Source organism: Protopterus annectens, chromosome 4.part0 (genome assembly GCF_019279795.1).
Source record: "Protopterus annectens isolate FY-2018-M chromosome 4.part0, PAN1.0, whole genome shotgun sequence".
In the NCBI taxonomy this organism is placed as follows: Eukaryota; Metazoa; Chordata; order Ceratodontiformes; family Protopteridae; genus Protopterus; species Protopterus annectens.
Window position 1 is genome coordinate 619,976,476 of NC_056733.1, and position 14,270 is coordinate 619,990,745.

The 14,270-nt window shown below is 40.7% G+C and overlaps 1 protein-coding gene across 1 annotated transcript in view; it reads left to right on the plus strand.

Moving 5' to 3' along the window:
* SBNO1 (strawberry notch homolog 1) overlaps positions 1 to 14,270 on the plus strand; it is a gene marked incomplete in the record, with an annotated part of 3,303,179 nt that overhangs the window by 1,487,966 nt on the left and 1,800,943 nt on the right.

A 14,270-nucleotide genomic window follows, 5' to 3' on the forward strand; every position in this document is an offset into this window, starting at 1 on the left:
TCTTTTAAAAATGTACAAAACAGTATTAATGTGCAGGTACGGTTAATGGCGCACTGCAGTAGTTATCCCACTCCACAAAGGGGGAGCCTTGACAGACCCCGGGAACTACCGCCCCATTAGCGTGATGAGCCTGGACTGCAAGGCCATGGAACGTGTCATCATGGAACTTATAAACAAAGACATTGGTAATCTCCAAACTCTGGACCCTACCCAGTTAGGATTTCTAAAAGGCAGATCATGTCTCCTAAACCTGATTGATTTCTTAGAAGCAGTCACCAAAGCCATAGATGAGGGTAAGGTGGTTCACACAGCTTATCTAGATCTCGCCAAGGCTTTCAACACCATCCCCCACTCTGGAATTATAGATAAGCTCACTAAACTAGGTATAAATCCCTATGTCACAAGATGGGTTGCCAACTGGTTCACGGACAGAACCCACACTGTGAAAGTAGCGGACTCCAAATCCGACTTCAGACCAGTGACAAGTATCCTGTTTGGTATCTACTTCTCTGAAGTACAGGCTAACACAGAAGGTCTTTGGCTAACAAAGTTTGCAGATGACTGCAAACTAGGAGCCATAATCGAAACTCATAACGATGTGGACATCCTACAAAAGGGCCTCACTGAGACAGATGCCTGGTGTCAAAGCCATGGCCTGAAGCTCAATGCCAAAAAGTGTATTGTCATCCCTTTTGGTAAAAACTCTGTACCCATGAACTTACCACATAGTTGGTAGTCTACTTAACGCCGAAAATGTGATGAGACCTTGGGACACAGGTGGACAGTTGTCTCTCCTTTGATCACATCACCACAGTAGTCAGGAAATCTTTCTACGTGGCTCACCTCATCACTAAAGGTTTCTCCTCCAGAAAAAGAGGTCATTGTTCCCCTCTACTCATCACTCATTAGACCCATAATAGAGTACAACACCCCTTTTGGTATGTACCTCACAAGACATCTACAACAACTGGAAAGGCCACAGAAATTCTTCACAAAGAGGATTACTGGCCTCAAACACGCAGACCATCTCAAAAAACTCCAGCTTTACTCCGTCTCATATTGCCTACTCAGAGGCGATCTCTGCCTAACATACAAAGCTATGTCAAACCCAGAGCTGTTGGACATGCTCCACTTAAAGAAATCCCAATCCCTCCAAGCTACACAAGCTCTAGGGACCTGAATCTTGTCACCACAATAAACGGAACATGCTGGAGGGATAGATACCTGTCCCAGAGACTTCCCATACTTTGGAACAGATTACATGTCTATGTCAAACAGAGCTCATTAGCACTCAAGAAAAATCTTGATTGGATGGGAAATAGGAAATTCACCCCAGGGATCACTTCTGTGGCTCTGCTCGACAGGGCACAGGAAAATAATTTTCTTGGGTGGTGAAAGCCAGGGTACATTTTTGGCTAGGCTTATATAGGCCCTAGGGCCAATAGCCTAGTACCTACCTATGAAGTAGATGGTAATCTCTCCTTTGATAATCACATTGCCAAAGTGGTTAGAAAATCCTATGTGGCCCACCTAATCACAAAAAGGTTTGCATCCAGATCAAGAGGTCATTGTGCCCCTCTACTTAACACTCATCAGACCCATCATAGAGTACAACGCCCCATTTGGGATGTACCTTACAAGACACCTGCAACAGCTGGAAAAGACCACAGAAGTACTTCACCAAGAGGATCACTGGCCTCAAACAGATGCCCTATGCAGCTCAACTGAAGAAACTCCAGTTGTACTCTGTTGCATACTGCCTACTCAGAGGTGATCTCCGCCTGATATACAAGGCCATGTCCAACCCAGAATTGATGGACATGCTCCACTTAAAGAAAACCTTATCCCCTCGAGCCACACGCTCTAGGGATCTAAACCCTCACCACAACAATAAATAGGACATGCTGGAGGGATAGATTCCTGTCCCAGAGACTTCTCATGCTTTGGAACAAGATCCCAAGCTACATTGGGCAGAGCTCCTCGCTAACACTCTTCAAAAGAAACCTTGACGATTGAATGGGAAACAGTTTACCTCGGGGATCACTTCAGTGACTCTGCTGGACAGAGGTACAGGGAACTAATCTAAGGGGGCAGCGAAAGCCAACACATTCTGGCTAGGCTTATAAATTCCTTCGGGCAGATAGCCTAGTTACCAACCTATTAACCTATGTTTGAGTCTGTTGAATTGCAGCAACTAGTTTTATTATGGCTTTCAAGTATTCCTTTCTCAGAGCTTCAGTTTTAAAGATTTAAATTAATATATGGCAGTCTGTTAATGTGCTGTTTCATTCCTGTTTACTAGCAGGTTGGGCAGCAGTTGCATGGAGATTGGTGTTAAAAAAAAAAAAGTCAGTACTGCAGTCAAGTTAGTCTGTAACAGATGATGCTGTCTGTGTCTGGACCCCTTTTCAAGTGCTGTAGGCTTGAATAAGACAACACAGCCCCCACAGCTAGCATAGCAGAAGGAGTGAAGCAGTAAACAGTGCGATTAGCACTGTAAGAGTTGGCTCTTTTTTTACTATATATGTGTTGTGTTTTAGTAAGTGTCCCTCCCCTTTAACAGAGCAATGGCTTTCTTTATCCTTTCAAAGTTCATTCATTTGGTTAAGTTAATTGTTGCACAGACTTACCCAGATCTTATTCACCTTGCAGCAGTGAGAGAAAAAAAGAGGAAGCATTCTTGTAAGTCATTGAATAGTTTAAAAATAAAATAAAATTCAGTTGTTAACTGTTTCCTATTAAGTTTTGTATTGCAGTTTTGGTAGTTCCTGGCAGTTCAGTTTCTTTGTAAATTTTAAGCTTTAGTTATCAGTGGAAGTTCAGTATTTATTTTTCTAAAACATTTGTTTCCAGTTCCATCATCAATATTCATGTTTCCATTTTTATTGTGCCTCTTTGAAGAGGGTGTGAATTATATTTAGTATCTGATAATGTCCTTTTCGTTCTTCCTCAACACATGGGTTCAGATCAGATTTATTGTGTTCATCTTTTTTCTTTAAAAAAATTTTGTTTTTTTTTTGAGCATTACTTTTGATCTCTATCCTCCCTCTTAGTTATTGCAGGTGTTAGGACTTGCTATTATTTTCAAATAGTACTCTACTTACCGTAGTTGGTGTTACCTTACCCTTTAATCAGGGTATGCTTTTTAAATTGCCATCATTGAAAATTATTCCTTTAGTGTCTTAAAAAAAAAAATCCCTTTTCTTACAGTGCCCTTTTGGGTGGTACTTTACTGCATTATCGTATTGTCCTTTGCTGTTGTACTGCTGGTACTAACTACGGGTTTCAAAAAATGCACTTCCTGTGGGCATAAAATGCTGAATTTGGATGCCCACAAGAAGTGCATATATTGGCTCGGAACTGTCCACTTGGATATTTATTGCCTTTTAAACCTTCAACCCAAGGACTCTGACTGACGCAGCAAGTTGATATTAAAAGGACTTCTTCCTGCTTCTTCCACTCCATCTTCTGGGGTTCAAACCTTCTCTGTATTTACCAAGTCTGCTGTATCGGAGAACAGAAAATGCTCCTTGCCCAAGTCCAGGACTTTGTTGAAATCACCAGTTGAGAGCCAATAAATTTTGATTGGACATTGGCTCCAAAGACCAGATCTTTGGATCTGAAATCCTCTGATCCAAAATTCTTGAAGCCAGTAAAATCATATCTGCCAGTCCAGTGGCACCTCCCTCGGATCCTAGGTCCTCGGATCCAAAGCTTACACCTCTCAAAGAATTCATACACTAGAGTATGTGATTAAACCTATTTCTGCTACGTTGCGATATTCATTATTACAAACCCCTAAAAAACATTCAAGGCCACAGTCCACTATATCGTCAAGGTCCTCCAGAAGTTTATCAGAAGTGGAGGTGCATAGAATGATGCAAAAATTTCTCGGAGCTCACATCCAGATGAAGTTATACTGGCTCCATCCCCTATTGGATCTGTGAGCCTTTCTATGATGTCTCAAACTATTCTCTCTCCTTCAGTCTGTCCAATTGTTTGAGTCCCAGGATCCGAAATCCCTGAGAAGTCAGATCTGAAGATTATTTTTTCTTTGATTCCGACGGTATCCCTGAGTAGCTCTGCTTCAGTACCCACAGATCGGAATGGGTACCAGAGCTGAAGTCAGTGTTGGATCTGTGAGGGCAGGATTGACTCCATTCTCAGATCTGTCTTTGCCTGTCAGAGCCTCAGCCCTGGACAGTTAAGGTCCGGTTTCATCCTTGAGGCATGGCTCCAAGAGTAGTGATCTGCCTGTGCTGGGAGCATTGGCTCCAGTTCAGGTGTTTGTGGCTTCTCCTGGTCCATCTGTCTTCCAGATTGTGGAAAGGGCTTTTTCTTCTAGAGAACCACCTTGTCATTCTTCAGATCCTGCCCCACTTCCCTTATTGGCTCCAAGCTTTGAGTCGATCAGGCCTATTCCACAGGGACAGCAGTTTCCAACAATTTTCCAAGCAGTTACTGGAGAAGAACTTCCCGTCTCTTTCGATACCTCCCCTGAACATCCCACAGAGGAGATGCATCGAAAGAAAATATGCAAGCGGAGATACACAGACTCCCCCATTGGAGTCTGTCACAGAGGATACTGATTTCAATGAAGGAAAAGAGTCCCCCATATCATCACAGGATGTCTCCTTCTGAGACATATTAGCGATCCTCAGACATAACGATGGTTGGTCTTTCGAAAACTCCTCTCCAGAAGAATTGGTATTTTTGGAAGCTTTTTGTTTTGACCCATCTGTGTCTGGCCCATGAAGGCCACCCAAGATCAGTGCAGCTGGGGACCGTGTCCCATGTGTTGAGGAAGAATGAAAAGTGCATCAGATTTCAGTAATGTACTCACCATAATTAGGCATATGTGTTGTCCATTTTCAATCTTAAGTTCCCTCCCATCCATTAGTCTTCTGGAGAAACCTGTTGGACTGTGTTTTGGAACTTACAGTTCCAGGTTTCAACCCTTCCTTTTTCTGTTGGCTATTCCTTTCTCTGTCTAGCTATATGGATGTTATGGCAACAAACTGAGTTAATGGGGATGGACTACAGCATTGTGGGTAGAGGGAGGAGCTTGAGAGTTAAATCTGAATTGTGGGGTATGCATTCCAGTCATATCTGAGGATCTGATCCGAACCCATGTGTTGAGGAAGAATGAAAATGGACAACACCTATGCCTAGTTGTGATGAGTGCATAACTTAATTTTATTCTCTGACCTGTAAGCTGGTTGACTGCGTTTTGGGGGCGGGAATTTATTTTGCAGGCTGTTATCTCCAGTGATATTTCCTGCTTTGATCACTTTTGTACAAAAATAACTTGCTTGCTTGTTACCTCTTGAGGGTTTTTAAGTCCTGTTCCGTTGTATCTGTAATTTGAAAACAGACTGAAATGTGCAGTGTTGGGGGGACAAGTTAAGCTGGTTTCAGTTAATCACTTCAGCAGTGAATCTGTTTTGCTGGTTCCTTTGCATTTCTTTTTAAACTTTTTTTTTGCTTTTGTTCCTGTTCTGTTTAAGGGGCACTGTTGTTCCTGCAACATTATGTTCTTAGGGAGCAGGCAGTTTCTTTGTCTTGTCTCTTGGTTATCTTAACTACCTGCTTTGTTGCATCCAGCACTTATTTATGCTTAATGATATGAAAGGAATTGAAGTGAGAAATTAAATGTTTAAATTTGTTTATGCATTATTATTCATTAGTGTAGTCTTGCCTGTTTATTTTTAGAATGTAAGATCATTTAAGTCATTCAGCTCTTATGTAAGAGAAGTACTTTGTCATGGGGTTAATACACAGACCTTAATAATCAGCACTGAGGATCAGGGATTCTATTAAAAATAAAAAACAAAATGGTAGTGGGTCACATTGTACAAATTCAGTTTGCATTATCACAGGGCGAAATAACTTGTGAAACTGGAATCCAGATAACATTACACAATTTAAAAAAAATAAGGAACAAGACCAATATGCAATGAAGTGTAACGATTCATCCATCTTTGAGAAGCTTTTGTTTAGCAGTTTGTAATGTTGGTTTTCCTTTTACTCTTCATAATACTGTGTGCCTTCTCGTAAGAGGCAGCTTTCTTGCAACATCTTTATCTTCAGTTCTTGCATTTCTTCTGAAGAGTTCTGTAGTAGTTAATCATAAAACAGAGGACCATGATCAGGTTTCTGATCTTAACCATGGTATTGCATTGCAGACATGGATGCAAAGGAAAATTAAGATTCAGAGGACTCCCTGAAATGTGTTTCTGAATGGAGTCATTTTCTAAAACTTGGATATTCTCATTGCAGACCTCAGTATTTCAGAATGAATGCATCTTCAGCACCTGCGACAGTGTTGTATTAAGTAGTTTCAGTGGAGAATGAGCTTAGCACTCCTGGAATGTGTTTAAGCTGTCCTTTAGTGCCTTCCATTTTGACTCGTGTCTTACTACACTCTCTGATTATATTTATATGATGTTTCCAAGCAAGTATTTCAGGTATTTTTTTTTTAACTTTGGCTCAGGAGACTGCATTGAAACAGTAGGACTAGTGTATGTTTGTTGGACCAGTGTCTGTTTATTCATAGAACAGACATATGCATTTCTGCAGGTAGATATTGAGGTTTGAAACGGTAATATGAGGTTGTGATTGTTTAAAGAAGCTTTCTTTTGTATAAAAGATTTGCAAGTCTTCTCAAAATTGTAATGCAAAAAAATTTTGTTTAAATGTGCTGTGCACTAGAATTTATTTTTTTTAAGGAAGCACTGCATTTTAAGAGAGCATTTTTTAGTTAATCTGTTGTCTTGGGGAAAAATAGATTAGGCTTCCAGGTAAGAGATGAAAAATTATCTACATGTAGATCTCTGCCTTTCAATTTAATTTCCAGAGTTTCTGTATATTCCCAGCATGTGGCGAAATTCCTAGTCAGCCAAGGATATTGGCTGATGAATAGTAAATGAGCATTTCATACCATTTTTAGTTTTTTTTTTTATATATTGGGTTGTGTTAATCGGTATTTAGTTTTAAATTTGAAATGTGCATATCTGTATTTTTCGAAGGTGCATAATGTCTCAGGAAAAGCTGGTGGTCAAGTCAGTCAGGTAGTTGTCAAGTCTATGGTTCTCTTAAGTTAAGAATACTACTGCATTGCTAACTCTTCCTGAAGATCTAGTTACAGTGCAATGAAAAACTATTTGCCCCTTCCAGATTTCTTATTTTTGTGCATATTTGTCACACTTAAATGTTTCAGATCATCAAGCAAATTTAAATATTAGACAAATATTTGACCAAGATAACCCAAGTAAACACAAAATGCAGTTTTTAAGTGATTTTATTTATTAAGGAAAAAACTATCCAAACTTACATGGCCCTGTGTGAAAAAGTAATTGCCCCCTTTGTTAAATCATGAAGTAACTGTGATTAATCACATTTTTGGGAAAGCTGAGTTTAATTTCACTAGCCACACCCAGGCCTGATTACTGCCAGACCTTTTGAATCAAGGGATCACTTAAGTAGAACCTGTCAAAGTGAAGTAGGCCAGAAGATCCCAAAAAGGAAGCCATCATGCCGCGATCTACAGAAATTCCAGAACAGATGAGAAACGAAGTAATTGACATCTGTCAGTCTGGAAAAGGTTACAAAGCTATTTCTAAAGCTTTGGAACTCAAGTGAACCACGGTGAGAGCCATTATCCACAATTGGAGAAAGCATGGAACAGTGGTGAACCTTCCCAGGAGTGGCCAGCCTGCAAAAATTACCCCAAGAGCACAGCGACGACTCATCCAAGAAGTCACAAAAGAACCCAGAACAACATCTAAAGAACTTCAGGCCTCACTTGCCTCAGTTAAGGTTAGTGTTCATGACTCAACCATAAGAAAGAGACTGGACAAAAATTGCATGCATGGCAGAGTTCCAAGGTGAAAACCACTGCTGCCCAAAAGAGCATAAAGGCTCGTCCCACTTTTGCCAAAAGACATCTTGATGATCCCCAAGACTTTTGGGAAAAATATTCTGTGGCCTGACGAAACAAGGGTTTAACTTTTTGGGAGATGTGCGCCCCATTACATCTGGTGTAAAAGTAACAGCATTTCAGAAAAGAACATCATGCCAACAGTCCAGCATGGTCGTGGTAGTTTGATAGTCTGGGGCTGCTTTGTTGCTTCTGGACCTGGACGACTTGCTGTGATAGATGGAACCATAAATTCTGCTCTCTACCAAAACAATCCCGAGGGAGAATGTCTGACCATCAGTTCGTGACCTCAAGCTGAATCACACTTGGGTTCTGCAGCAGGACAATGATCCAAAACACACCAGCAAGTCCACCTCTGAAAGGCTTAAAAAACCCAAAATGAAGGTTTTTGGAGTGGTGTAGTCTGTCCGGACTTGAATCCAATTGTGTTGTTGTAGCATGACCTTAAAAAGGCGGGTCATGCTTGGAAACCATCCAGTATGGCTGAATTAAATCAATTCTGCAAAGAAGAGTGGGCCAAAATTCCACAACGGTGATGTGAAAGACTCCTTGCCAGTTTTCACAAATGCTTGATTGCAGTTGTTGCTGCCAAGGGTGGCACAACCAGTTACTTTTTCACATAGGGCCATCTAGGTTTGTATATATTTTTTTCCTTAAAATCATCACTCAAAAACTGCATTTTATGTTTACTTGGGTTATCTTTGTCTAATATTTACATTTGTTTGATAATCTGAAACATTTAAGTGCGACAAACCTGCAAAAAAATAAGGAATCAGGAAGGGGGCAAATACTATTTCATTGCACTGTATATGTTGAGCTCTAATAGTGCAGTTGTACTTCATGAATGGAAAAGTTTCTGTGTTCTGGGCATCTATCCTGCAGACATCAGTCTTAGCCTGTGCCACCCAAAATTACTATAGGTTTGCAAGTGGCTCTGTTTCCTTGCATAGGATCAGTCCTTAGGCAGTTGAACTTTCAACATTGGGATCTGCTTCTCCACAGTACCGAGAAAGAGACTCCATCTTGACTTAGTGTACTCTGAGATGGATGAAGAAGACCAGGCCTGCTACACAAAGGTGTCTCCCTTTGACTGTGATATTGATGAGGAGACATTCTCATTCAACTTCCCTCTATAGGATATCTTTGTGAGAGAGGCTAAATGTGATGAGGGAAAATTCTCCAAGGCAGTCTGTGTGACTTTTAAGATGATTTGAATTTCTGGAGATTGATAACTGCACTGCTCTTAGTTTTCTAGGTAGTTGAGGTCACTTGTGAATCTGCTTAGTTTGAGTCTGATACTTGCTGTCAAAAGAACTGGGCAAATTTTGCAGGATGGAGGCATCCTGCAAGAACTTGAATATCTTGTAGCAGTTACTGGACACATTCCTCATAAAATTCTTCATTGAACTTGAAAGCATCATACTGATGGAGTACAATGGGCAGTCATTTAACACTTCTAGTTCTCAAGCAAAGTAGGAACTTTTCCAATAATCCTTGACCCCTGTTATAGGAAACTCCTCAAGGGAGTTCATTTTAAGCAGAGGGGGCCTTTTGTGTAGAAGATGGCCTTGGGAAGAAATGGCAGTGGCAAAGGCAGACAGCAGTGTAGATGGAGTTGAGAAAAGACCCCCTCTCTCAGGACATCAGTGCGTGGTGCTGACTTTTAAAACTTCCACCCACTTCTCTCACCCTCCATTTTCCTTGCAACTTTTCCTTCTCCTAAGGTGCGAGGCTTTCCAACTTCAAAGCAAATTGGCTTCAATTAACAGCAGACCTACGAATAAGGGAAATTATATAATCCATCTACAAAATAGTTAACTCTTTCTTGTAATTCTTTGCTCTCCTCAAGAGGAAGATAAATTGGCATATCTACTGTTGGCACAGCTGTTTTGATCAGGGGCCATTCAGAATGTTTTTTGCAGGAACTAGGATGAGGACTTTCCTCCAGATTTTTTGTAGTCCCAAAAAAGATGGCTTGAAGTTCAGCCAGGTAAAATACAATATAGGTTAAATTTAAGATGCTACTCGTCAAGCCGTGCTACAACTGCTTTACCCACAAGCTGTCTTGGTGACCCTATATCTAAAATATGCATATTTGCATACTCAAGGACCCCATTTAAGTTTGGGGCAGGGCATGCATTTCTAATTCACTTCCTTTAACAATGCTTTCCACCATGCCCAAAGAGTGTTCCAGATGTTTAGCACCAAGCTGTGCCCTCATTAAGACCCAGATGACCATTCCTATTTACTCTTTAACTAAATGAATGCCTCATCCAGTCAGCCTTCTTGGGAGATGTGTAGAATAAGTAATCTGCCATTATCTGCAGCTGTTACTTTTCTCTGAAACTTTCCAAGTTGGATTTTTCACCATGAATGATAGAAACCTTCAGAGTTTTTTGTACACCGAGTCAAGAACTTCTTTCCATAGCTTTCCTGCAGCTGAGTTAATTTTTCTTGAACTTCAGTCAGAAGGCAAGTTGTATAAACCCAGGCATTTCAGAGGGCACTGGGCGTATGCCAGCTTGCATTCTTAGATTTCTCTGGCAGGGATGCACTTGAAGTTCCATTGTTACCTGAAAAGACAGTAGGAACAGTGCAAGCACACAATAAAAACACTGTCTTTGATCCTTCCATTAACAGAATTTAAATGGTGGCCCTACAAGGTGTTTACAATCGAGGGGTGCTGTTTACAATCGAGGGGTGCTGTTTACAATCGAGGGGTGCTGTATACAATCGAGGGGTGCCGTTTGTTTTTCCGTGGTGTACACAAACAGTGGCAACAAGTGCCCTGGATGGATGTGGTGGTGGTGCGTGTCTATCTGTATACATACAATATGGAGTTTATAGCATTAAGATATGTCATTTCAAGTTAGTTTTCTCATTTCATCTTTAAGTGCATCAAGGGCTACCTTCATTTATAGTTCATACATTCCAAGTTCTAGTAGAGAATAATTTCTTACAGCATTAGACTTTCACATATATATTTGTGTGTATATTGAAAATATATATATATTTTGTGACTCGTTATACTCATTTGTTGGTGTATTACAGTGGATGTAATATATAAGAATTTGAATATTTCATGTAGAAATTCACCTAGTATAGCAAGTAGAGTTGTACACATGTTTGGGTAGTGAGGTTTTGGATTCTCAGTGCAAGGGATGCACTACTTGTTACATGGATCAGGGAACTACACGTCATTAATAGGAAGCTGTTCAAAGTTCCAGGAGTATTTAATTGTTATCAAAAAATGGTAATTTATGGGTTACTTTGCCTCTGTGTTAAGTTTTACATTGGTAAAACCATATGTTAGGTTAGGATGACAATGCATGAACACATCCGAGATGTCAGAAATAATTCTCCTACCAGCCCTGTAGCATCACATTTTTTTTCAAATATCAAAATAGTGATTTGGATTTATTGAGGTTCTTTATAATGTATGTCTTGACAAGTTCTGAGTTCTATTTAGATCCTTCTGATATGTTATTATAGGCTTGGTTTGTTTTCACTTAAGGTACTTTGCAACAAAAGGGCTTCAATAATGAGTTAGCGACAGCTGTTTAATCAAAGTCTTACCTCTGGATACGTACCCAGGGAGTGGCGCACTGCAACTGTGGTACCACTTCACAAAGGCGGTGCCTCCACCGATCCTGGAAATTACCGGCCCATTAGCTTGACAAGCCTTATCTGCAAAGCCATGGAGAGGATCATAATGGACCTCATAAATAAAGACATAGGGAATTTGCAGACTTTGGATCCAACCCAGTTTGGCTTTGTCAAAGGCAGATCATGCCTTTTAAACTTGGTTGACTTTTTCGAAACAGTCACCAAAGCCATTGATGAGGGAAAGGCAGTCCATACAGCCTACCTCGATCTGGCTAAGGCCTTCGATACAATACCCCACTCGGGTATCATTGAAAAACTCATCAGCTTAAATGTCAACCCATACATCACAAGATGGGTTGCAAACTGGCTGAGTGACAGAACCCACAGGGTCAGAGTTGCTGGCGCCATGTCAGACTCAAAGCCTGTCACAACTGGTGTCCCACAGGGCTCAGTCCTGGGCCCACTCTTGTTTGGCATCTACTTTTCCCAAGTACAAGCAAACACAGGAGGGTTATGAGCTGACAAAGTTTGCAGATGACTGCAAACTGGGCGCCATAGTAGAAAACACATCTGACACAGATATCCTTCAGAAGGGTCTCACAGAAACGGATAACTGGTGCCAGAGCCACGGCCTAAAGTTAAATGCCAAAAAATGCATAGTCATACCCTTCGGGAAAAACAAGGTTACCCCTAGCTACCAAATAGGTGGCAATCCACTGAGCACAGAAGAAGTTATCAGGGACCTGGGGACCCAGGTTGATAGTAGTCTGTCATTCGACACCCATGTAGCTAAAGTAGTTAGGAAGACCTTCTACATTGCCCACCTTATCATGAAGGGATTCTCATCTAGATCAAGGGAGGTCATAGTCTCCCTTTACTCATCACTCATCAGACCAATGATTGAGTACAATGCCCCATTCGGAATGTATCTGACCCGACACTTGCAGCAGCTGGAGAGGCCACAAAAGTTCCTCACCAAAAGGATAAAGGGTCTCAAAATCTGTCCTATGCTGCCAGACTGAAAGAACTCCAGCTCTATTCAGTCGCCACCGCTTGCTCAGAGGTGACCTTTGCCTAACATACAAGGCCATGTCAAACCCAGATTTGATGAATATGCTTCACCTCAAAAAATCTAGATCCATCAGAGCCACAAGGGCGGGAGACTTAAACCTTGACACGGCTATTAATAGGACGTGCTGGAGGGATAGATTCATCACCCAAAGACTCCCTATGCTGTGGAACAAAATCCCGGTACATGTGAGGCAGAGCACCTCGCTGGCCTTGTTCAAGAGAAATCTTGACCAATGGATGTGAAATCGCAGATATACCCCAGGGATTACCTCAGTGTCACTGCTCGACAGAGGCACAGCAAAATAATGGGCATAGTTCCCCATACTAAAGTGGTGGCGTAAGCCACAAAACGATGGGCTAGGCTTGTAAATGCCCTCGGGCAGATAGCCTAGTATGAACCTATGAACCTATAAGGCTTTGGAAGTATCTTAAAGCATCATTTCATAGAGTGATATGTATATATTTGTATTCCACTGGCTAATTAGTCTGAAGTTGTTGTCTTCATTTGTTCAAACTGTGGGTTCGGATCTGAGGATTGTATCCTACTTGGCCGCATACTAAAGCTCTAGGATGCGAAATCTGAGCTCCTCCCCTACACATAATGATCCACTCCCTCTCATCCTCCAGACCTATAATTATATAAAGAATCTCCACAGTAATACCCAGATTTGCTCTGAGCTACCCGCTGTGGTACTTCCTATAACGAGGAAACAGATATTGCCAATATTCTGGCTGACCGATTCAGTGCCAACTATAACCCCCCCCCCGGACCAGTCGCACAATACCAGTAGTTTGCCAGTATTAATGCTGTACAGGTTAAAACAGCACTTTCCAAGGGCAAGAGTACAGCTTCTATGGGACCTGACAATATCCCTGGCTGTGTTCTACATGAACTGCAGAGTGAACTGGCACCTCATTCCCCTATCTTTATCTCTAAATATATATATAGATATCTTTATCCATTTTTATATCTTTAAAGTTTATCATTAGTGATGTTTTTATTAAGGAAAGTGAAATATTTACTAATTTTTTATTACTACAAAATTATCCTAAAGCTTTACTGAATTCTCTGTTCTCAGAAATTTTATCACTTAGACACACCAAATTCCTTCCTATTTGTCATGGATTTGTTCCTAGAAATAATGTAAATACCACCTATTCTGTGGAGACTGCTAATACTCCCTCTATTGCTTCTTCACATTATAACCTTACCATTGCACACCTTTGCAGCTAACAGCATAGAAGTTTTAACAAACCATACTAACATAAACACAGATAGGGTTGACACTAAATTCACTAATGCATACCCAAAAATCCAAGCACATTATGTTGCTTCTAACACAGACTAGCTTTCCTATACCTATCTGTAGGGGTTCACAGTCCATTAGAAATAGTTGCAATAATTGGGATATTTTAACTAATAGTCAAGAAGTTTGACAGATTAGGGGTTGCCTACTGTTTTTACTTAAACGCACAAAATCACTCAGTATGTTTGTTGAGAATAGAGAAAGATTATTTCTAGTGTTAGCCCCTGATAATACAGTGCACACTTTTGGCATGTTTCCTTGTAATAACTGTGTAGCTTTTACATAGATTTATAAAGACACCTCTTTTGTGTTTAACCATAACTAATATACTGTTGCTTTAACTGTTT